Raw genomic sequence first — 26,071 nt, forward strand, 5'->3', positions numbered from 1 at the left:
CTCTTACTCCTTTCTGTATCTCTCATAGAGCATGCAGCAAAGTGCCTTGCACATGGCAAGGGTTTTCGTAAGCATTAATGTCAAACCTAAGGACTTAAAAGAAACCAGCCAATCAGCAAGAACCTCTTAAATGGAACATTATGAGTGTCTGACTAATCAGTGCTTGGGCAGCCCAGAAAGTTGATGCGATTAAGCAACTCCACCCATCATTTCCTGATCTAGCACCCAGCTCTCTCAGAGATGGGAGGTTCCTGAGGTGGAGACACAGAGAATCTCCACACCACTTTTCTGCAAAGCAAAAATTAGTTTGGCTTGAGCAGCAGCTTTTTACCAGCGCTCTAGTTACCTAAAACATTCCTATGCAACATCAGATTTTAAAGAAAATCCTACTCTCAGCCATGCACAAACACACAGAGCCACAATACTGTCACTTTAACTAGAATAAAAACAACTTTCATTTTTTTCACACCAGACTAATAAAAAGAAATTTAAAAAAACAAAAAATAAAACCTTCATGTTACTAATAACCTCCAGAACAGAACCATCTAGATATGCAGGCATTCAACTATGAGTTAGGTAACCTCCCTCATTTTCAAAGCCCCAAACCACATCCTTAAATACTAAAATACATAGACACTAAGTCCCAACAAGAAACACTGTAAAGTCTTCCCATGACTCTTTACTATATTAAACACAGCTGTCTAAGGTCATGTTTACATATAGATTAGCAAAAAAAAAGGCCAAACCAACATCAGCATTAACAAAATGTATAATAAACAGCATTAACAAAATGTATAATAAATGTATAATAAATTTCCAAACTAGAAAAGAAGACACCAAGAAATTTTTAAAACTTCCATCTTTAAGGTATATAAAAACATAAATTATGTCCTATCACAATGCTTTAATTACTTCAATAGAAAACCCTAACTTCCCTGGTTCTAAATTAGTTATAAAGCATGCAGAGTTCACACCCAGAACCTTTAGGTACTTCAACTGTTCACAAACCAAACCACAAAGGAAAAACTGACACCCAAGATCAGATTTATAATAGATGCAAAAGTATATACAGCAAGCAAAGCCAAACATGGTAAGAGAAATGATACAAAACTCCCTCCCCCAAAATTTCTAGTAATAAGCTTATTCCTCTTTCCTACTGCCCAATCTTATTTAAAAGATTATTAGCACAAATAAAGTAACAAATCCTAATTCACAAACTGCTAGAATTTGTGACTCATGGGTCCAACTCTTGATTTCCATCCTCGAAGCAGGATCCTACTCCCTAGGCAAGATGGCCCTGTAGCTAACAAACATAGCCCACTGGAAAAAGAAAACAAACATCTTCCCTAAACATAACAGCACCTGAGCTGTAAGGCATGTTTTGTATCTACAAAGCACTTTTACAAACATCTCACTTGGCCCTCTTTCTGTTCCTCAGCTCATCTGCATCTTGGGGCCTTTGTACCAGCTGCTCCTTCTTTCTCCCCAATCTCTGCATGCCCACCTATCCCCTTGTGGCCCTCACGTCACCACAAACTTCATATTCCTCAGTGTTTCTGTAGTTCACAGCCTGCAACCACTGTGCTGAAAAAGGAGATAAAAGCCCAGAAACTGAAACTTGCTTCAGAGGTCAACATTTTCTGACATGCTAAAAATTTTAAACACATTTTCAGTTATAAAAGATTTAAATAAAGAGGTTCACCAAGTTCTCCTTATGAAAACATTCTACAATTTTTTATTTCAGGAACTGAAATTCAGTCTCATCTTGTATTAAACACTTCCCTCCCAGTTTTAAAAATCGTAGTAAAAGGCAATCTGAGAAAAAGTTTTTTATCTGAAAAATCTTCTACAGCGATTAGCAAAGAACTAAAAATTAACCAGGGGCAAACCAGAAGCTAACCTGCATTACCTGGGAACTTATGGAGAGGTGATAGTGCTAGACCAGGTTCCCATATAAATAGACCCTTTAGGGCTTCCCTGGTGGCGCAGTGGTTGAGAATCTGCCTGCCGATGCAAGAGACACGGGTTCGTGCCCCGGTCCGGGAAGATCCCACATGCCGTGGAGCGGCTGGGTCCGTGAGCCATGGCCGCTGAGCCTGCGCGTCCGGAGCCTGTGCTCCGCAATGGGAGACGCCACAACAGTGAGAGGCCCGTGTACCGCAAAAAAAAAAAAAAAAAAATAGACCCTTTAAATCAGTCTATTCAGTGTTGCACATAACAATGCCCTCATGGAGAGTAACATTCACTATAATTCTTACTTCTACTGAGTAGAATGTTTAGGTGAGAAAAATATTAAACACCAAAGCATAATCTTATAGGATATTCTTCAGTTCCTGAATTCGCTTAGAAAATAATTATTTAATACCTACAGATATGCTCCCATGTGCTTGAAACCCTAATTTAATGAGGGCAAAATGAAAGCCAAACAATGTGAACAAAGGTTTCAGCAGCAGTTCAAATGGAGAAAAAGTTGAGAGTGAATTATCACAGTCACATATCTTTAAAACATGACAAACACATAAGAATCTGCAGATTGAATGTCAGCATTTATATTGCATTATCAATTTAGTTTTTCAAACTTTATTCAAACTAACATCAAAATAATATTGAAATAGTGTATATATTATGTACCTATTTGCTCTTTTCAGTTGCCTAAGATCTAGAAGCATACAAGGTTTACTAGTTTTGTTCATTATATGTTTAACTACATTATAATGTAATGTAAAAAAATATATATTTTTTTCTTTTTGGCTGCGTCATGCAGCTTGCAGTATCTTAGTTCCCTGACCAGGGATTGAACCTGGGCCCTCAGCAGTGGAAATGTGGAATTCTAACCACTGGACCACCAGGGAATTCCCTACAAAAATTTCAATTCTACTCATATTGAAGGGCCTCAGTAAATTTCTTCCTTAGGATGGGATTCACATGTTCCTCAAATTTACAAAACACTGCTCCAAGACCAGAAGTTATTCAGTAAAAGAGAGGATAAGAGCCGCATAGGAAAAACTATTAATATATAAGTGTATACTACAGTAGTTTGATTAAAACTACAAAAAAGGTAGGCCCATCCTCAACCAGATCGGCAACACTGGTAGTTGCACTCAACCTGCTACCATCTGGAGGGGCATAAAGAGATTGGGCCCCTTACCTTTGGGAATTTTCACCACTCCTAAACCTTAGTGAATTTTCTTCCATTTCACATCACAAGTACAAAACAATTTCTAGTCTCTAATTTGAACGTTCAAGCAATTATTTCTCCTTTTATTCAAATCTCACAGTTTGATAGCTAAGTTATCGAACAGATCTTTCATTCATTCACTTAGTATTACTGAGAATCTATAGTAGATAGTACCAGGAACTTTTCCAGAAACTGGGGATACAGCAGTGGGCAAGTACAAAAACCCCCATTCTCATCAAACCTTTGTTCTAGGTGGGAGACAGATGAATAAAGCATATGATACATAAAGTTATCTATGGAGGGAAAGGGAAGCAAGAAGTATATGCATCATGCACTAATGATATATATAGGCATAAGATTACAGAAAGCTATATTTAGTCACTGTATCATGAAACAAAAATGTAATAAATAAAACCCATCAGAAAGAATATGAGTGCCCATTTAGATGACAAATCCAGAAATGAGATGAGACTATCAGGATAACACACAGAAGCAAAATGGCACAAAAAGCAAGGTCTTTTTGGACACTGACTCTGATCCTGGTATGTGTTCAAACCATTCCTGAATACTCTAAATAGATGTGAAACAAATTTTAGAAGAATATTTATGGAGACACACACCAAAAAAAATAAAGGAGAGATTGAGATAATACAGGGAAAGGAAGACTACCCAGGAATTAAGTTAAAAATAGTTAGATTATTCTGTAGGTCACTCACTGTTAGCCTAAGTGCACAGTATTTCCTCAGATTTCAATACTAAAAACTAATTTGGATAGAAAGAGGAAAGTGACATCATGGCTATCTGATGCCACTCAGCTCTAAATTTCTTTAATGGTTACAGAAAACATGCAAAACAAAACTATAGATAAATGCCTTCCACAAGCTCTTATTTGGGAAGATGGGGAAGGGAAGGGAGGGTCATCAGTAGTTAGAGGAACAAAGAACAGGCTAATCAAAGAAGAAAACAATTATCTTTGAATGAACTCAACATGAAAACAAAGGCTAGTCATAATGTTTAAAAAAAAGAAAGCACTGAAATTAACATTTTTCCTAGACTAGAGGAAATGTGAAGGCTCAAGAGGCTAAGAGAAAATCCCCTTAAAATAGGCAAATTTTATTAGAAAAATCAAATTATTGTGTAATTTTCTTTTTTAAATCCCAAATGCCTTTTTAAAAAAGTTACGCAGGTATTTTAATTCTATCCCACTGTCACATGTCTACCCACATCCCACAAAGCCCAGAAACAAAGAAAATAGTGACTCTCCAAAATAATACTGAATAGAAAGAAACAGAGTGTTGCAGAAGTTTCAAGAAACATAAAACTTGGTTAAATATCCTTTAAGATCATGCAATTCTTTTATTTCATGCTCAAAACAAAAAACTGTGTGATATTTATTTGGTTTCCCGAATAGTACCTCCTTAGTGCTAGAATTATAAATCCTGAGAATAACAAAGGAATCATGAGATGACCACCTAGCCATAACTTCACACACTGATGGAGGACCAGAAACCCACTTTTATCACTGTGCTCTGAGTTGACAAGGCTCCCAAGGCTAGCTCATACTATAAATCAGTGTGTCAATTTATTAATTCGTAATGGGGATCAAAATTCCAATTTCAGAAATTGGAACACCTGAGTCCTCCATTCATACTGTCCCCTCTTTCTGATATTAAACCAGGAGGTTTGGGTTATACATGAAAAAAATAAAGAAAGAAGAATCTAAGGAAGAATTCAACCAAGCTATAATCAGTTTCTATATACCACCCCGCCCCCAGCGAAGAGCTCACTCAACACAGGAAGATTCAGCCTCTTCCCCCACCCCTCTCTCTCCTAAAGGCTGGACAAACATGGCTTAAATTTTTGCTTTTAAGCTCCTCCTTAAGGCCTAATCAACTTCCATTTATTACATACTTGCTTCAGCTTATTAAATGGATTTTAACTTCCTAGGTGTTCCTACTCTTCTGAGTTTGAACTAGTTCCGTCGAGGGTTCTAAATCTCTCTAACTGCTCATTTGCTAGATTATGTTCCTTCTAAAGATGTCTGATTGCATCCAACACTACTCAACTCTCCCTAATTTTCCAAGAGTCATCTTATCTCAAAGTTGAATAGTATACTAACTTGAAAGAGAAGAGCCTACTTAACCATTCATTCTTGCCACAAATGCTACTCTACGGCATTAATTTGAACCATTTTTAAGGTTTAAGAATGGGATAATACATTAGAGAAAGAATGCAAAATATGCAAGAATTTTTGAAATAAACTGCTTTTTAAAGACATTTTGCACAAATACCCATCAGCCCTTTCCTGGCCCTCCAGGCAGTGGTTCTCTACCTTTCAGGACAGATTCTCTACCCCACCCTCCAAACTTCTAAATAAGTAAAACCAGCTCTGCTATACGGGATTGACTGATATACTGGGGAACAATTTGAGTAAAATATGAATTTCGTGTTTGCCTATTTAGGATTTCTTCTGTGAGAAACACTAGATGCACATACAAAACTGCACTCAGTTGATCCCAGCAGCACAGGACACACACATGCACACAACTCAAACATCTTTTTTAAAACTTTAAAAAAACACACGTCAAACACATGCACCACCATCTGTAATGTTTTCCTGGAAATCTGAAAATAACCTGCAGCAACCCAAGTTGGCTATGATGCCTCAGGGCGCCTCAAACAGTTTGGGAACTGGCACCTTAAGTGCCCAACCCCCAGTCTAACATTTCTAAAAATAACCTACACAGTGCACAAAGTGGCCAGCTCCCAACCTCTCTCCAGGGCTCCAGGTTTGTAACCTGACTTTTCTAAATCTCCACTTGGATATCTAATAAGCATCTGAAACTCAAAACGTCCAAGACAAAATCCTTATTCCCTGTGCACGTTCCACAACCACCCTTCCAAAATCTTCCCCATTTTAGTAAACAATAATCCTTTTTCCAATTGCTAAAGCCAAAACCCCTTGAATCATCCTTGACCCCCCTTTTCCTCTCACAACCACATCAGCAAATCCCATTGGCTCTACCTTCAAAATATAATCAAAATGCAACTACCGTTCACCACGTCGACTGCTACTACCCAGCTAAACCACTAGCATTTTTCACCTGCATGAGTCTCCTATTGGTCTCTCTCAATTCTACTCTTACTCCCCATATGGTCTACTCTCCAACTGAGCAGCCAGAGTGATCCTATAAGGAAAAAGGGAAATTCAACAATATCATCTTCAATGCCAAACCCTTCAATGGTTTCCCCTACAATAACACCCCACCATCTCTCATTCCTTACTTGTCTGCCCCCCCTTTGCTTACTCTGTTCCCATGCGACTGGCCTTCTTGCTCTTTGTCAAACACGCAAAGCACCATCCCACCTCAGAGCCTTTATACTTGCTGTTGTTCCCTCTGCTTCTTCCCCCAGATATTTGCCTGTGTCACTCTGACTTCTTCCACATTTTTGCTCAAATGTCATCTCAAGAGACACTCCGTGACCATCCACATAAAGGAGTATTACTCCCCTGCATTCCCTATTCCCTTTACCCCTTCTTTACATTCTCTGCAGCACTTTCTCCTTCCCTCCTGACGTGCCTATGTTGGTGCATCTTTCCTCTGCTAGAACATCAACTCTAGGAAAAGACTTAATTTTGTTCACTGTTATATGTACCAGGCCCCAAACCATATGTTACAGACACTCAATACTGTTGAATAAAAATTATACCATGGGCTTCCCTGGTGGCGCAGTGGTTGAGAATCCGCCTGCCGATGCAGGGGACACGGGTTCGTGCCCTGGTCCGGGAAGATCCCACATGCAGCGGAGCAATTAAGCCCGTGAGCCATGGCCGCTAGGCCTGCGCGTCCGGAGCCTGTGCTCCGCAACGGGAGAGGCCACAGCAGTGAGAGGCCCGCGTACCGCAAAAAAAAAAAAAAAAAATTATACCAATTGCTTTAGGATGTTTTACTTAATATCAAAATACTCCCCAGAGTTTATATTATTGGGAGTTTTTCTATCCTGAATCTCAAACTCTCCTGTTTTCCTGATAATAATTAACTTACGCTTTTTTTGGTCATCATTATCCATACAGAAAATTATTTGGCTAGTCCACAATGAATTATACTTTGATTTTCCTAAGCTCTTTAATTCTATTCATAAACTAAAAGATTAGATAAAATCAGAGTAGATGATTCGGGTGGCAAGGCACTTCAAAATCTAACCACAGGACTTCCCTGGTGGCGCAGTGGTTAAGATTCTGCCTGCCAATGTAGGAGATACTGGTTCAAGCCCTGGTCCAGGAAGATCCCACATGCTGCAGAGCAACTAAGCCCATGTGCCACAATTACTGAACCTGCACTCTAGAGCTAGTGAGCCACAACTACTGAAGACCGTGCGCCTAGAGCCCGTGCTCTGCAACAACAGAAGCCACCACAATGAGAAGCCCGCCCACCACAATGAAGAGTAGCCCCCACTCACCGCAACTAGAGAAAAGCCCGTGTGCAGCAACTAAGATGTAACTCAGCCAAAAATAAAAATCTAGCCACAACATGTTTAAACCAAAGATTACCTGTGGGCCCCACCTACACAATTTGGCCTAAAAATAAAAATCACTTTTTGGGGACTTCCTTGGTGGTGCAGTGGTTAAGACTCTGAGCTTCCACAGAAGGGGCATGGGTTCGATCACTGGTCACGGAACTAAGATCCCGCATGCCACACGGTGTGGCCAAAAACTAAATAAATATCACTTTTAACCTTTGCCTCATTTGATTCTTAGTCCCAGACCTCTACCAGTTATCTTCAATGTGGATTGGGGGTGGAGTGGGGTGGTCATATTAATGAGCCTTAATAGGAAGCTACTTGATCATCACCAGGCAGAAAGTAAAGCCCATCAGGATTTGTTTGGAGTCTTCATAATGTGATGGAATCTCAACTCAGGGGATTTTAGATTTTACTTCCTCTCCTCTACAAACTATCTCAGTTGTATTTTGTGTATGCTGAGGATATTCAGACACCCCCTTGAGCAGGCCTTCAGTCTAATCTATGAAAAGGTATTTGGATTGTCTTAGGTCCTTTTGAAAAGCAATGGAGTTGGCTCCTTGTTACTATGGTGATGAGGGCCCTAGGAACAGATGTAACTTCCCACTGAAAATTCAAAGCATTCGGTAGCTTTGTTTTTTATCAGGAATAAGGTAGGAGGAGCAGCAGAAGCAATTATGGAGTGTATTTATAAACATGTAAAGGAGTGTGTTTCTTAACTCTGAATAACAAGATTTTAAATTGTTTAGTTTACAAGAAAAAAATGAAGGGAATAAGAGAACTGAAGAAAATAAACATGCTGGAGTGTATACTAACATGTATAGCTCTACACCATCACTGAACCTGGCATTACAGATTTTCCAGAACAGAGGTTCTCAAATTGGTTTTCAGATTGGTCTGGATGGGAAGAAAAATCCATTGAAGTAAACAGGAAATCAACCAAAGCAAATAGTCGTACCAAGCCCAATGCTCCCAAAACATTAACAGTTTAAAGGAGAGATGCCACATCTCAATAAATTCTTAAAAGAAAATAATATTCAGCGTCTATAAGTTCTTAGCAAACTAGGGATAGAGTAAAACTTTACCTTAATAAAAGCACTCTCCCAGAATAAAAGCACTCTCCCAGAAATTTATAGGAAATACCATAGCAACAGCAAAATATTAAAAATATTTCCTCTTAGAAACAAGAATAAAGATGCCAGCCATCATATTACAAAAAAAGATGAAAACATTGAGGGAAAAGACAAACATCTGTCATTATTTGCAAACTATATGTTATGGGGCTTTCAAGTTAAACAATCAAATTAAAAACTATTTGGTTTAAGAGCATAAAAACTTATCAGATAAAAGATCAAAATTAAAAACAAAACAAAACAAATCTTAAAAAGAATTACCACATGACCCAGCAATTCTAAGTATGTACCTAAAACAGGTACTTGTATGCAAAAGTATACAAATACTTGTATGCAAAAGTTTATAGCAGAGCTACTTAGAATAGCCAAAGGGGAAAACAACCCAGATTTCCACCAGTGGATGTATAGATAAATTGTGGTATATACATACAATGGATTATTATTTAGCCATATAAAGGAATGAAGTACTGATATGTACTACAACATGGATGAACCTTGAGCATATTAATGCTAAGTGAAAGACTCATAGGTCAGATAACAAGGTCACACATTATATGGTTTCATCTGTAGGAAATGTACAGAATAGGCAAACCTATAGAGACAGAAAGTAGATTAGTGGTTGCCTAGGGCTGGTTGGCAGTGGGAGGGGAGAGAGCACAGAGAGATAGGAAATGACTGCTAATGGGCATAGACTTTCTTTCTGGAGTGATAAAATATCCCACAGGAACTTCCCTGGCAATCCAGTGGTTAGGAGTCAGCACTTTCACTGCCGTGGCCCCAGGTTCAATCCCTGGTCAAGTAACTAAGATCCCACAAGCCACACAGAGCAGTCTAAAAAAAAAAAAGAAAAGAAAGAAAGAAAGAAAATGTCCCAGAATTAGAGGTGATGGTTGCACAACTCTGTAACTACACTAAACACCAGTGAACTATACACTTTAAAAAGGTGACTTCCCTGGTGGTCCAGTGGTTAAGACTCCATGCTTCCACTGCAGGGGGTGATGGGTTGATCCTTGGTTGGGGAACTAAGATCCTGCATGCCATGTGTTGCAACCAAAATATAAATAAATAAATAAAAAGGTGAATCTTACAGTATGTGATTTACATCTAAATTTTAAAAGTAAATGGAAGAGAACAGTCAATAAGATTTGAGGTGGGAAAAACTTTAAAACTCCAAAACATATGCTAAAACTATAGTAACCAAAACAGTATGGCAGTAGAGCAGAAACAGGTAAGTCATTGAAGAAAACAGCATCCTCAATATTAGAGATGCATAGTTAGTGGGAAAAGCAGAATGTTTGAGTAAATTGAGAAAACCAAATATCTGAGTGAAAAGGTAGATGCCTACTATACCATAAAAACTTTAAAGTGCCATATTGAGAAACTGTAAAATTCAATACTGTCAATTATGAGAATATGATTTTAAAATCTTAGTGGGAAGTAAATCCTTTCCTAAGCAAATGACACAAAATATTGACATATCTGACTAAATACAAATTTTAAACATAAAGTTAAAAGACAAGCAAAAGACTGGGAGAATATTTGCAATATACACAAAAGATTAATTTCCATGACATTAAATAGTTCACCCTAGCCAATGGGGAAGGAGCTGAGTGTCAATATTTTAGCATAATTTTACTGGTGTAAAACAAACAAAACTGAAAAAACTATATACAGTTTGCCAAATACATAGAAAAATATATAATGCCCAGCAAACTGGATATTTTGGAAGGTGAGTTAGGAACATGTATTTTTTCACATCTATTTTCAACACTGAATTTCTGACCATAGTATGTTAACTTTATAATATCAAAAAGAATTTTAGAAGGAAAAAAGTCTGAGAAGCAAAACTTCAAGGAGATGAGGGCCACTGAAGGATTTTTAAGGGAAGTAGCCTGGTTGGATTAGTTTTCTTGACAGATCCCTGGAGCAGCTTTACAAAGAAGGGCTATGAAAAGCACCAGTTTGGAAACAGGTATTGATTCATTTCTGTATTCAACAAATGCTGAACACCTACTGGGGCTCGGCACTGAGCTAAGCATTGAGACCAATTAGAAATGTTGCAAGTTGTCTCAGCAAAAGGTCAAGTATACTAGGTATACAATACTTTGGGGACTGGTACAAGGGACATAAGGCATCATTTTTAAGGCCTCTGTGGATAATATCCTTCTGATACTCCTTACATTACAAGAGGACCAGATACTGCTAGTAAGTATAATCCATTTTTGACAAATTGAATAGAAAAAGCAAAAAGCCCATATCAGCCTGTCCTTACAAGTCTTGTTTTCAAGATTCTTTGACTGTGGAAACCCCAGGTCCTAAAAATCTTTGAATGAAGAAATTTCAAAGCCACCCTTGGTCATTTTCTGTGTCCATTTTTTTTTCATTCCTTGGTTTTGACAAACGATGACTAAAAAGAGGACACAATATTAACAGTTAACCCAAAGGAAAAACATTTTAGTGAATCATATTAGAGATATTTTTAATTGTGATTTAATCTGCACTGGTTTCTTTTTACAGTTGACATGTTCCCATTTTTATCACACCCATCTGCTATTTCAACAGCAACCCAGTTTTAGCAAAAGTTAAAGACCATGACTATACATAAAATTTTTTTAAACTTTCTCATCTTAAAACTCATTTTTTAAAAGTGTCCACTAAGTGAAGGGAGGCAGGAAACATAAAAAAAAACCTGCTGGTAACTTTGGCAAACAATTCACCCTACCATTTAGCTTAGGGGCATTTCAAAGATGTGAGAGGTGTGGCAGCACCTCCAGGTTATACCACTACCTTAGGGCTCACTGCTTTATCATCTAGGGATGAGAAAAGGAACTCCTCTGAGGTTGCTGGTTAAGCAGGCAATCACTATCCCCTAGACAAAGTCCACCACCTGAATGAGCTTTTATTAAAGGTACCATAATGCTACCACAATTCTCCCCAAACCATACCAACAAGGTCCCTCATTTTTAGATTTCCTATTTCAAATGCATGCTGTGGGCAATGACAAGGAAAATGGAGGTCAGTTTCTGAGGAAGAGATTATGGCAAGCATGACAGGACCTGCACACCCCAAGACTGTCCCAATTTCACAGTATTTTATTGTTTTCACATAAGATGCCTTGTTAAATGCGTTATTCAAGATGATTTAATAGTCGTACTCATGAAAGATTTTTTAGTAAGAATAAAGTTCAGGGCTTCCCTGGTGGCGCAGTGGTTAAGAATCCGCCTACCAATGCAGGGGACACGAGTTCGATCCCTGGTCCGGGAAGATCCCACATGCTGTGGAGCAACTAAGCCCGTGTGCCACAACTACTGAGCCTGTGCTCTAGAGCCCACGAGCCACAACTACTGAAGCCCACACACCTAGAGCCCGTGCTCCGCAACAAGAGAAGCCACCACAATGAGAGGAAGCCAGTGCGTAGCAATGAAGACCTAAGGCAACCATCCATCCATCCATCCATCCATCAATCAATCGACAAAGGAGAACTTAATGGACTATGAAGTGGCCTGGTGTGAAATTAAGGGTAATGAGTCTAACCAACCCAAACACATCAAATCTAATGGGGAAAGCAGGACACTGAATTTGAGCAAAAGAAGTTAAGAATGGAGACAAAGTCACAAGATTGGAAGACTCACTAGATGAGTGAGCAATAAATGTCTGCTGCAGAGTGTATGAGGTAACCAGGTTGCCAGATCCAGCCACTTGGGCAACTGGAATGGCTACGGAATCTGAGACAACTAGGTACTATGGTTCCAATTCTCTGTAATACCAAAGTATGTGACCTGAAACTGCTCTGTATTTCCTTATGTCCCCACACATCCATATCAAAAACTAACAGCAGGTCATCTGGTTCAACATCTACTTACAGATGGTTACTTCTTCCTTTATGAAAATGAAAAGTATTCTAGAATCAGTAGAATTTTTTCCTGACTGCATTTATATATGATTTGCAAACCAACAGGAGACTGGCTAAGCCTACTGAGAACTCCCTTAAATTGTTGAATCTATTTACCTATTTTTTTTCAAGAATTAGATCCGAGACTTCTGGGTAAGGATGGTGGAGTAATAAGCACATAGCTATTCACTGATCCTTCCCCAAACACCAAGGGATAATTTTTTTTTAAGATATAAACCCACAGAGATGAAGAGAACTGAAGATTACAGCCACAAATTTTTGAAAGCTGGAAACTAAACGATTTAAAAGGTAAAGGACCCAAAGACCCAAGAGAACTTAATCCTAAGGTAAGTTTCCGGGAATACTTCTCCCAAAGGCTCAGCAGGGACAAATGGGAAGAACTAACAGAAAATCTTTCTGAAAATGCAATTCTCAGATTCCCTTTCACTCTCTCAGGCAGGCAGACAAATGCTCTTCCTTCACCCTTGCAAGACTGAAGGTAATCTAAGGAGGTTTATAAATAAACAGAGATTTATATGGACTAGGAATCACCAGGTAAGGTGAAGGCAGTTTAAGTTAACATATGTACTAGATTCCAGTCCACAGTGTGTTGGTAAATAAATGTTTAACAACTGGCTGGGGTTTGGGGGGCAGGAGGACAAGTGTAGTTATTTGTAATGTTTGCTGTTTACTTGTATAGCTGCTTCAAGCTACCAAATGATGTCACTGAATGCAGAGTTCAGAAGAGATGCCTAATACTACATAGTATTCCCACCATATAGATAGATGTACATACTCTCAAGAGCATTCACAATTTAAAAAAAAAGTAATACAATACATAGAAAGTGGTAGGGTTTTAGTACTTATTAATGTTTAATATAACATTTAATTATAAATCCGCATAACCTTTAATAATTGTTGTATGTAGCAACTCAACTTGCAAAGTTCCTGAAAATTTAACAATTGTCTCTGATATGCTAGTACTAGCCACTGACCCCAGCCCCCTCTATCAATACCTTTCCCAAAATGCTGACAGCCAGGCCTTCACTTCCAGGCAGTGGAGATTAGAAGAGATGTCTCTGGGGAATCTGACCAGTGATTAGTCTACAAGGAAAAATATAAAGATACTGAAAAGTTCCTAAACTAAATTTGACCAGACAGATCATCCTACCTCAAAGCTCACAATTGATAAGTCCTACTTGCATGTTCAGAGCTTGCAGTCAGCTTCTTAGGATCCCACTCTTAAATATTAGCAAACAGCCAAGAGTTGTTAGATATCTCTAGTATGAAAAATAGAAACGGAAACAGAAAAAGAAAGCTGAGAGAGAGACTAGGGTCAGCTTCATAGGTGTGTGACCTGGGCAGTCACATAGCACCCTGTACTTGGAAGAGATCCATGTTAGGTTTGACGCTATGCTCTTGCTGTCTTAGAATGCTTTAATAATGTTAAACAAGGGGTCCCACATTTTCACCCTGTACTCAGCCCTACAAATTACATAGCTAGTCCTGATAGAGACTATGTAGGCAGAAGAAAATTCTGGGGAGAAAAACATCATTAATATTTTCAGGAACATAAGACAAAATATTACAAACATGAAGCCAGAAGAGTATGCTAAAAAAAAGAAAAGGCAAAAAAGACAGAGTCAGAAAGTGATAGCAAGCATGCTTTCTTGGTAATTAAAAATGTAATAGCTGAAATGAAAAACTCAATAGAATAGCATAAGAATTCTGGAAGATTAGTCCAGGAGGTCCAATATCTGAATAATAAGAGTTCAAGAGGGGATAAAAAGGAAAAAAGGGAGAAAGTCATCAACAAAACAGTTCCCAGATTGAAAGGGTTCATCATGTGCTCAGCACAATGGAGGGAACCAAACTCACACTAAGGTATATTATTGTGCAATTTTAAACACTTAGAAATAAAAGAACTGATCATATAAATAATCACGAACTTAATGGCTTTCAGCTTCAAGAGCAATGCAGTAAACATGGAAGAAATTAAAAAACAATGAAGTCATGCCTTGAAGATCTGCAAGCTAGAATTCTACAGCCAGCCAAACAAACAATTAAGAGTAAGGACAGAGTAAGACATATTCAGTCATTCAAGGTCTCAGAGGTGATTAAAAATCAAACTCCCATAAATATTTCTCAGGCAGCTACTGGAGAATACATTCTGATAAAGTAAGACCCGGGAAGATATGAGATCTAGAAAACAAGAAATCCAACACATGGAGGCAAAGAGTAACCCCAAGATGCTGGTGAAGGGAAGTCCCAGGATAAGAAGTATGCATAAAAACTGGGCAACCAGTCCAGATGGGAGCACACCTTCAGGAAGATGGGAAGCTAATGGAACACCTGAGGTGTCAGAATCCTGAAAGGAAAGTTGGGCAAGTCGCAATCTGAACTATAAAAGGAGTTAATATAAAAATAGGCAACAAAGAAAAATATAAATTTCAGGGAAAACCAAAAGTTGTATAGAAAAGTAAAAGTGTTCACAGATTACTACATGGCTTAACTGTGAATAGCACATTCACTCTTTTTTTTTGAAAGGGGTTTTGGCTGCGCCAGGTCTTAGTTGTGGCACACAGGGTCTTCGTTGCCACATGTGGGATCTTTAGTTGCGGCATGCAGGATCTAGTTCCCTGACCAGGGATCAAACCTGAGCCCCCTGCATTGGGAGCACAGAGTCTTAACCACTAGACCACTGGACCACCTCCAGTATTCAGTGTAAACACTGAATACTGATCTAAGCAGTTATGAACACCTATACCAGGACAGGAAAACAAAAAAGGTACCTGGGGATGTGGAAAAAGAACTAAATCCTCATCTGTCATAATGGGAAATCAAGAGATAATATCTGAAGCTGAGAAATCAAGAAATCAGAATACAAGAATGCTATTAAGAATGACAAGGTTCAGACCTTGCTACCCCAAAATAACGGTGCGTTGGCATAGTGAGTATTTTAAGCTGAAGAAATCTGAGAAAGGACAGGTGCAGGAAGGACTCTCTGACCTTCTCTTCTACCCTGAAGCAGATCCTAAGACCCTCATGTGAGAGATGCCCTCCCTATACCTGGAGGAAGGGAGGATCCTCATTTCTGAAGCTGGAAGGACAAGGAGAGAAATTCAAAGTAACTGGCCTTGTTTCCCCAGTTTACTAACTTTAGCTCATGTTATTTTGTCCTATCACGTTCTTCCATGACTTTCTACTCTTTCAAACCCAATATAAAAATGCTCAAGCTAAACCACTTCTTCAGGTCTACATTTCCTCATGAAGACTCCCATGTTACACAAAACCTATATTAAATAAATTTGTATGTTTTTCCTTTGTTAGTATGTCTCTTGTCAGTCCATTTACAGGCCCTGTAGGGCCCTAGCTAGAGAACCTAGGAGTAGAGTAGGAAGAAGAATTTTTACTCCCCTGCAAGAACAAAGAGGTAAGAATCAGCTATAAGAAATTAAAGTGTTTGCCTCTAGAAAGGGACAAGTGGGGGATGAAGTGGGAGAACTGTTGCTTTTCAAAACAAGTCTTACAGAGCGATTGAATCTTTAAACTATGCACATTTAACACTTTGATAGAAAAAAAATACAAAACAAAAACATGAGAAAAACTAGCAGAAGTTCAGTTTGATTTAGTTCATGATTCCTTTTTCAGATTACAAGTTTTCCCAACAAGAAATTTTTCTCCTTTCATTTGTTGTATTTCCAATTTTTCTACAACATTTACTACTTGCACAATAAAAAGTTAATAATCATCTTACAGATACTCCAACTATCATTTAGGGATATCCCTGTATCATATGATACCCAACCTGGCCCAGCTCGGGAAATGGTGGTAGCTTACCTCCCAGGAGTTACCACAGCAGTTCACACCAAATGACTCCCTATCTCACAATGGGTTTCCCTCTGCAAGCCTACATTCTTTCAAAACACTGTAAAAAAGACTTTCCATTTAACCCTGTGAGAAATTCAAATAATAAACACAACAAACTCTAGAGTGTGCCTTTAAGGGCAACAAATTCAATTTCTTTCACATCTTTATTATTCCAGACACTAAATTAAAAGCTTTCAGTACATATAAATTACAAGATACCTTATTTAAACACAACTGGATAGCATTTAGCATTTGTTTTTATTCTTTCCTTATATAGCTGTCAGGTTGACTCTTATCTAGCTAGTAAAGTTCTTACAGTCAGTTTACAAAACACAGTTCAGATAAGTAAATGCTGTCACATCCTCTGTGCACCTCCAGATTGAATGATGGTGGTGGTCATGATCAGCATAGGATATTTAAGGAGGAATTTGCTTAGCACAGAGAACTGAGCTTATCTGTAAGACAGATGTAGTCCAGCTCAAGCAGCTACACGTTTTCACTTATTCCTTTAAGAGTGATTTGATTTGTTTGGATTTGGTATAGAATCATTTCTGGATTTAAGGAAAACTAAACAAGGTTTTACAGCTTGTTATGTTGGCAGGCAGGTAGCCATGAAGAAATCCTAATCTAAAAAATATTTCTTTTGCACTTAAAATTGAGGTGGGACAGACATACCTGAAGGCATGGTCTACATTTCTGATCTTCATTCTGCCTAATCATGGCAAAAATTGTTTTGTCTTCATTATTAATTAGTAAACCCTAGCCTAGGTGATGTGGCCTGTAGGAAGGATCATGAACACTCCTTACACACGTACACCTAATGCCAATAAAATATGCCTCTGACATAAAAAAAAAAAAAAGCCTTAAATTTTTCTCAAACTGGCAACAAAAACAAGCTGCTACCAGAAGAATTTCTTTTTTTGTCAAAGTGAAATTAAACTTTGCCAATATACACAAAGAACATACTTCCAGATTAGTGGCTGTTAACCAGCTTAATCCTAGGACACTCAAAACTTCACGTTCACACTAGAGTGCTTTAGGTAAATAACACTCATCTCTTCCAGCTTCTAGATAGCTCTCAGCCTTAGGAAAGTTCATCTGGTTTCTTGCCACCTCCATCCATCCCCATCTAACCCTCCCCGCAAAAGCAGCTTTTTTGGTCACATTTTGTTTTTTGAAATGCTTGCTTTTTCCATTCTAAGTTTTCCCAAACTATTTCAGGGTTCTGACAATTCGGCCAGTGACTAAGTCTCCTCCTGGGAATAGCCTCATTATCACCATTGAAAACAGTCACTCCTAATACTGACTGATAAGAATCTGGAAACTCTTTGTAACTTCAGGAATGCAAATCCCACCCTACCCAATCTAAAGATAAACGTATTACAAATGGAATAACGGACTCACCACAGGACAGAACTCTAGCAGTCTTTGTGTTCCAATTAAGCTATTGAGTTTTGTGTATAATCCTAATTCTCACTAATATGAAGAATTTACTATTTCCTTCCTCATAACCAAATAATACATAAATTACTAAGAGTCAAGCAAGCACAAAAGAAAAATGGAAAAAAAAATCACCACACTCACTCAACACAAAAACTCAGCAGCAAATGCCCGAATGTTTTTAAGGTGATACAGCCTTCCAACTGATCATCTGTTTCAGAAATATTTTGTGCAGTACATGTGTTGTGCGGGTAACTTTTGTTTTTGGCAAGCTAGTCCTCCTGGCTTGGAAAATCAACAGCAGATAACCTAAAATAAAAGGTCTTTTCCTATATCCCTCAAATGGAACAACTATTTAGAAACTTAATTCTTGCAAAAAAAAGATATCCCAAACAGAGATGATCATGTATTTCTATCATCACCATTTTGCATCTATCTAGCTTGCTCAGTATTCATGGAAAGTTACATAATCATAGCCCATTCATTCTGGAAACGTGAGAGAGCAATGCAGAGATAATTCCCCCATCCACACACAGCCCCCCGAAAAAGCAATGTCCAAAAGTTCTTTCACATCGACCAGAATCAACATGGGCCATTTTGTAGTCACAGCGGAGGAGAACATGTAGCTCAGGGGTATATAACCTTTTTTGTGCCACAAACGTCTTTGGCAGTATGCAAACACTATAGACTCTGGAATTATTTTTTAAAGCAAAAATACATACACTGAGAAAACCGATTATACGGTTATCAAAATATTTAAAACTCATATAGTATTCAATACACTTCTTGTTTAATATATAAAATAGTGAGCTCTAATGACAAGTCTATTAACTACCATAATTTCCAAATTATGACCAACATAAATGATATTTTCAAGGTATCTATAACAACTACAATGTAATATAAAAATATCTAACTGTCAATTGATAACAAAGTCACAGGGACTGCTGACTTGCTGTGGTTTGACTTGCTGTGGTTTGAAGCAAATGGTACATTTCAGTTAGAGATTAGTGAAAACAAGAATCTAACATTTTTCTCATTCAAGCTCAAGGATTGCTGAGGCTTTTTTTTTTTTTTTTTTTTTTTTTTTTGTGGTATGCGGGCCTCTCACTGTTGTGGCCTCTCCCATTGCGGAGCACAGGCTCCGGACGCGCAGGCCCAGGGGCCATGGCTCATGGGCTCAGTTGCTCCACGGCATGTGGGATCTTCCCGGACCGGGGCACGAACCCGTGTCTCCTGCATCGGCAGGCGGATTCTCAACCACTGCGCCACCAGGGAAGCCCTGCTGAGGCTTTTAAAGTATGCTCATTCTGGAGCATTTAAAGAGGCATTTAGGGACTTCCCTGGCAGTTAAGACTCTGCCCTTCCAATGCAGGGAGTGCAGGTAGGATCCCTGGTCAGGGAACTAAGATCCCACATGTCGAGCGCAGTGTGGGGCTGCCCCCCACGCCCTGAAAAAGAGGCATTTAGAAATCACTTGGTTCAACCTCTTCATTTAAAAGGTAAGGGAACTAAGGAGGAATTGATGACACTGCTTGCCTGAAGTATCTTAGTTCCAAATCACAGAGTTCTATTTAAAGTAAACCACTGTTTTCTTCCGAAAACCTGAATCTCACATCTAGACATACTTAGCACTTACTTCAAACTTGCATTTCAATTTCATCATCTGTAAAATAAAGATAATAATCCAACTTTGGAAGAATCTTAATGTAAAAACCAAATTTAAAAATCCATGTTAAAATACGATAGCATTACCTTTAAAAGTAAGGCTAATTATCAATTCCATGAGAAATCAAAGGCAAGTTATTCTTGTTCCTTAGTACACCTTAAATATCATCAAATTCTGATTTATTTACAACATTAAATATTTTATGCTATCAAGTGGATTTCCCAAAAGACAAACTGACCCTAGAAATAAGCCACTTTGAAACCGTGCACCTCAGATTGGGACTCAAACCCAGCCAAAACCCAGTCTTCCAACTGAGATCACACACCTGGTTTCAGGACTTAATGAAGTTCAGGTTCTTGATGTCTCATCGCAGAAATAATTCAGTGAAAGACAAAGTTATAGGTAAGAAGTGGATTTATTTAGAGAGAAACACACTCCACAAACAGGGTGTGGGCCATCTCAGAAGGCAAGAGTGGCCTTGGGAGAAACACACTCCCCATCTCAGGTGAGAAAGGCACCAGGGGATGTGTTTGTCAGTTTTTATAGGGGTGGGTAATTTCATAGGCTAATGAGTGGGAGGAGTATTCCAGCTATTTTGGGAAGGGGTGGGGATTCCCAGGAGTTGGGCCACCACCCACTTTTTGATGGTTATGATCGGCCTTGGAACTGTCATGGCACCTGTGGGTGAGTCATTTAGCTTGCTGACATGTTACAGTGAACATATACTGAGGCTCAAGGTCTGGTGTAAGTCGAATTGTCCGCCATCTAGGACCCAATTGGTTCTAATCAGTTTATGTCATGTCCTCGGGCTATGTCATTCTTTCAAAGGTTGTGCCCTGCTCCCTTCCCTCCTGTTTCAACTTCAAGTAGAAAATATGTTTAGAACTAAAAGTATTGGCTTTGGAGTCAGACTCTTATAAGCTATGTGCCTATAATTCTATGCAAACTGCTTGTTTTATCTGATCCTCCATTTTTCTATCAGTAAAATAGGAATAAATGCTAACAACCATATGAGACTGCCATAATTAAACGTCAATCACTTTCTCTTAAAAGGGTCAGTGAGGAATATAGGATTCAGATAACCTCATAAAGCAGTAAGGAAGCTTTTCTGATTTATGCATTATGGATATTTACTTTCTCCCCCATATTGTTCCTGGTGAATTTGAGGTTCTTGCTTCATCACAAAAGAATTTGGAGAAGAAGTGACAGGTAAGAAGTGGAATTATTTAGAGAGAAACACAGTCTACAGACAGAGTGTGGGCCATCTTGGAAGTCAAGAGGCAAGACGCTTTGACATATGGTGTGGTTAGTTTTTATGGGCTGGATAATTTCATAGGCTAATGAGTGGGAGGATTATTCCAATTATTTCGGCGAAGGGGCAGAGATTTCCAGGAATTGGGCCACCGCCCACTTTTTGGCCTTTTAGGGTTAGCCTCAGAACTGTCATGGTGCTGGTGGGTGTGTCATTTAACTGCTAATGTATTACAATGAGTGTATAATGAGGCTCAAGGTCTACTAGAAGTCGAACCTTCTGCCATCTTGGACCTAGTTGGTTCTCACTAGTTTTCGCCTTGTACTATGGCTATGTCATTCTTTTAAAGGTTGTGCCCTGTCCCCTTCCCTCCTGTTTCAATGTCACTTGATAAAATTATTTAAAGTAGAATAAAAGTATGACACAAATAATATCCTCAATTCATGGTAAGTGCAGAATCTCTCAGCAATCTAAAAGAAAGCCAGTCAAATAGCCAGCAATTTTTTTCCATGTTTAAAAAGAAATTACATGGGCTTCACTGGTGGCGCAGTGGTTGAGAGTCCGCCTGCCGATGCAGGGGACATGGGTTTGTGCCCCAGTCCGGGAAGATCCCACATGCCGTGGAGCGGCTGAGCCCATGAGCCATGGCCGCTGAGCCTGCACGTACGGAGCCTGTGCTCCACAACGGGAGAGGCCACAACAATGAGAGGCCCGCGTACCGCAAAAATAAAAAAAATTTAAAAAAAAAAGAAATTACACAGTAAAGATAATATTACTGTGCTTTGAAAAAGGAAGGGAATTAAAACCAAAGGCCATTCCCAAATTTCTAAACCAGACAAAAGCAAACAAACATTTGGAAGACAATAGTCACACAAAATAATTTAAGCACATATTTAAGTAAGTAAGTGGGGGAAAAAATGCCAATAGAGGCAAGGCTTACTCAACTTCTTCCCACACATTTTGTTTTGCTTGCCTCCACAAAAAGAATTCAAAGTGGTCGACTGTAGACATGTCAAAGTTATATGCAAACATTTTAGTTGACTAGAAACAATATACAGAAAATACAGTAGGTAGTCCTGGAAACACAAAAGGCTCACAGTCCAAAGCAGATTTGTTAAACACTAGGGGCGGAAAAAAGAACCATTATCTGTCTTGCCCTCCTGTCACACCCTTTTATTTGTAGTCATAGCTGCAAGCTGTTTTAAAGACAATGGCAATGTTATTAAGGGTACCTTCATGCTGTGCCAAAGCACATATACAGAGCAATTCAGAACAATCAGTCTTACTTTCATAAGAGCAAAGGTTGCAGCCAAATGAAATGGGTGGATACCATATTAAACAATCTTGGAATTAGCTAATAGGATATGGGAAAAAATGATCATAATGCCGATGCTTAAGTTCCCTTCCTCCTTTACACAATAAAAATTTTTACTATTTGAAAAGCAGTAGTCGAGAAAGGTTCCATTTACTAAAATGTAAATATGGCCTTTTTTTAAGCACAAAGATGCTTATTATTTCCTTGTATAATCTGTAAACTTAAAATATATGCATGGGATACTAGATTTGACATCATATAATTTTCAAAAGGATACTAGGTAGGAATAACTATAGTAGAAAGCTTTAAACATAGGCACTGCAATGCTAGAGAAAACCAGGTGTCTCACAAACATTTAATGAAAATGGAAACTGAATGAAGGCAATAAGTAACATAAAACCTAATGCTTTGGGTTTGCTGTGGTTATTCTACTGCTCTATTCCTCAGGAAATAAATTATTCTCCCACTGGTTTTCCTGACTCCGTTTTCCTAACCATAATGAGTTCAAAACATTAAGCAATTGTTTTTGAAAATCTGGTAATCACATAACTTCATGGCTTACTTTCAAGCACAGTATAAGCTAATTGTTTTTTAAATGATTGGGAAGACGACTATGTATTATATACATGCACACATATTTAAGTAGGCCTTTCAGCTAGAATGTAAAATTTATCTGATAAAACAATGAGCTACTCTGTACTACTAGACTACACACGTTTAAAATGCGGCACTTCACCTGTCATTGTGGCATGTCAATATTTTAAGCAATGTATTCAATCTAAATTAATTACAATAGTTGACACTCTGTTAACTGGCTTCAAGGCAAAAATCAGAAAAGGGACAAAAAAGAGCTTAAACAATGATATGACCATAATTACATCAACATAGCTTTATACACAAACATAGTACTATTAGTAGTAAAATGGGAAAAAAATTAGGGATAAAATTCAGTGAAAACTGTTATACAACAATTTTAATAGGTTGCTTTTAAGACCCATATTTATGAAATATTACGTTCGGATACAATTCTAATGCATTAATTAGAACTTCTACTTTCGGTTAATAGCTAGTACCAGAGAGCTACTGCTCAAACTAAACTGAAAGGGGAGTATCTTCTCAGACATGCTGTTTTTAAAAGACCCCACAGAGTTCTTGGGCAGCTCCTCAGTAGGTTCAGTATCTACTGCCCTATTTTGCTCTAAGAATAGGAACCATTTATGAAAATTTCTGCCAAAAATCACAAGGTAGATAAAACCCATATTTTTAACAAATCTTTTTAAAATGTGTATTTTGAAAACCAGCCTCACACAGAGCTCCAAACCTAGAAAAAAGATTACAATAAAAATAGGTTGGGATGGTACTTCCCTGGTGGTCCAGTATTTAAGACTCCACGCTCCCAATGCAGGGGGTCCAAGTTCGATCCCTCATCAGGGAACTAGATCCCGCATGCCACAAGTAAAAGATCCCACATGCCGCGACAAAGATCCCGTGTACTTCAACTAAGACCTGTCACAGCTAAATAAATAAATATTTTTTTAAAAATAGGCTGGGGTGCTTCCCTGGTGGCGCAGTGGTTGGGAGTCCGCCTGCCGATGCAGGGGACGCGAGTTCGTGCCTCGGTCTGGGAGGATCCCACATGCGGCGGAGCGGCTGGGCCTGTGGGCCATGGCCGCTGGGCCTGCGCGTCCGGAGCCTGTGTTCCACAGCGGGAGAGGCTTTAGCGGTGGGAGGCCCACGTACCGCAGGGAAAAAAAAAAAAAAAAAAAAGGTTGGAGACTTCCCTGGTGGTTCAGTGGTTAAGACTCTGCGCTTCCACTGCAGGGGGCATGGGTTCGATCCTTAGTCAGTAAACTAAGATCCTGCATGCCGCCTGACACGGCCAAAAAAGAAAATAAATTAAAAATTTTTTAAAAGAGAAAAAAAGGGCTTCCCTGGTGGCGCAGTGGTTGAGAGTCCGCCTGCCGATGCAGGGGACGCGGGTTCGTGCCCCGGTGCGGGAAGGTCCCACATGCCGCGAAGCGGCTGGGCCCGGGAGCCATGGCCACTGAGCCTGCGCGTCCGGAGCCTATGTTCCGCAACGGGAGAGGCCACAACAGTGAGAGGCCCGCGTACTGCAAAAAAAAAAAAAAGAAAAAAAAAAGGTTGGCCACCAGTACTTCCCTGGCAGTGCAGTGGATAAGACTCTGCACTCCCAATTCAGGGGGCCTGGGTTCAATCCCTGGCCACGGAACTAGATCCCACATGCATGCCACAACTAAGGAGCTGGCGAGCCACAACTAAAGGAGCCCTGGAGCTGCAACTAAGGAGCCCACATGCTGCAGCTAAGGAGCCCACCTGCCGCAACTAAAGAGCCTGCCTACCACAAATAAGACCTGGTGCAACAAAATAAATAAATAAATAAATAAAAGGTTGGCCACCTAAATTATTTGTTATTTACAGTGACTTTAGGCAAAATCATTTATCGTTAAGACCGAGGCCATACTTTTAAACATCCTGTAAATTCGATAAGAACGATGCAAGAAGTTTAGCACTTACCCAAAGCACTGCATAAAGCAAAACAGAGGTACATCTCATGTCTCCAAATGGCATTCCAAAAAACTGCCCAAAGCAAGTATAATGCTGTAAATCTTTTCAGAATTATTTATTATAAATAATAATATTTAAAGCAAAACAAGAAAATATAAATGAATTCAATCTGTTTTATATATTTGGAACCTACTTAAAGGTCAAAAGAAAAAACAGCTTAAGTGAACAGAACATAGAAAACTAATAAATCATTCATTTCAATCAAACCCTCACCTCACCCTCACTACTTTGAAGTATAGGAACTCTACTAATGCTTGACATTTGTGGAAGCTTCAGTTTGGGGTATTTTGTTTTGTGCCTTTGTTTTGCAATAAAACTGACTGCTATGGATCAAAGAAAAACATATGAAAACATAAAATTATTCAAGTTCACAGTGGGAGAGTATAAGGAAATTGAAATACAGAAGAATTCATTGAAAGATTCCAGCCACACCCCCCAAAATTACTTGAAATTATGTCTAATTAATACCCAAACTTATATATTCTGAAAGATATTTTCATGGATGAGAATGACAGTGATGGTATTAAGGAAACTCAGGGCTGGTATTTCAAAAATTAGAGATGATCTGCGATTCCCAATATAAAAAGTACAGCACTCAATTCTGGAAATTCTTTTTAAATTTTTAAATGGTAGAACATAGGTTACCATAGTAAAAGCTAAAATCACAAGCATAAACATAAACCTATAGCCAATTTTATCAGAATTGAGACATATACTAACTCATTAAACAATTTCATCACTTTACCAGCAGACATGTCACTGTAACTAAGCAATAAATCCAAATACTATTCTTTCCTTTGTGCATCCTTAGAAAGTATCAGATGGCTTGATTTATTTTCTGATGTAAAATCCTGAATTTGTTTAATGCATACAAACACATACACATTTTTTATAAACACCCACTACTGAGACCTTCTTAAACCCACATTAAAAAAAAATGTTAGATGAGATGGTATTTCCATCCATGATTTAGCTTAATCCTGAGAATATTCCTCCAGGATTCTGTCCAAAGTCTAGCAATATACCTACATCTGGTTAATGCACCAGTTCAAGATACTTTTCATTTTAAAGTTACTTTATAACACCAATACACTAAATAACAGAAACTAAAAACGGATTTTATAGTCTAAGGTATAAAATCACTCATTATCAAAGTGTCAGTTCTCCCTCCTCAAAAGATTAAGTATGCAGGGGCTTCCCTGGTGGCGCAGTGGT

General features: G+C 38.7%; 1 protein-coding gene across 6 annotated transcripts in view; it reads right to left on the reverse strand.

Moving 5' to 3' along the window:
- Positions 1 to 26,071, reverse strand: part of FBXO34 (F-box protein 34) — an 87,438-nt gene that overhangs the window by 21,417 nt on the left and 39,950 nt on the right. For 2 of the 6 annotated variants that reach the window (XM_067028444.1, XM_067028441.1), the window contains one exon: positions 13,741 to 13,828. The exons of the other annotated variants lie outside the window; for them this stretch is intronic. The gene's annotated coding sequence lies outside the window, so the exon portion shown is untranslated. The remainder of the gene's footprint in view (positions 1 to 13,740; positions 13,829 to 26,071) is intronic. 6 annotated transcript variants of the gene reach the window in all.

This window comes from Kogia breviceps, chromosome 3, assembly GCF_026419965.1.
Source record: "Kogia breviceps isolate mKogBre1 chromosome 3, mKogBre1 haplotype 1, whole genome shotgun sequence".
Taxonomy (NCBI): domain Eukaryota; kingdom Metazoa; phylum Chordata; class Mammalia; order Artiodactyla; family Physeteridae; genus Kogia; species Kogia breviceps.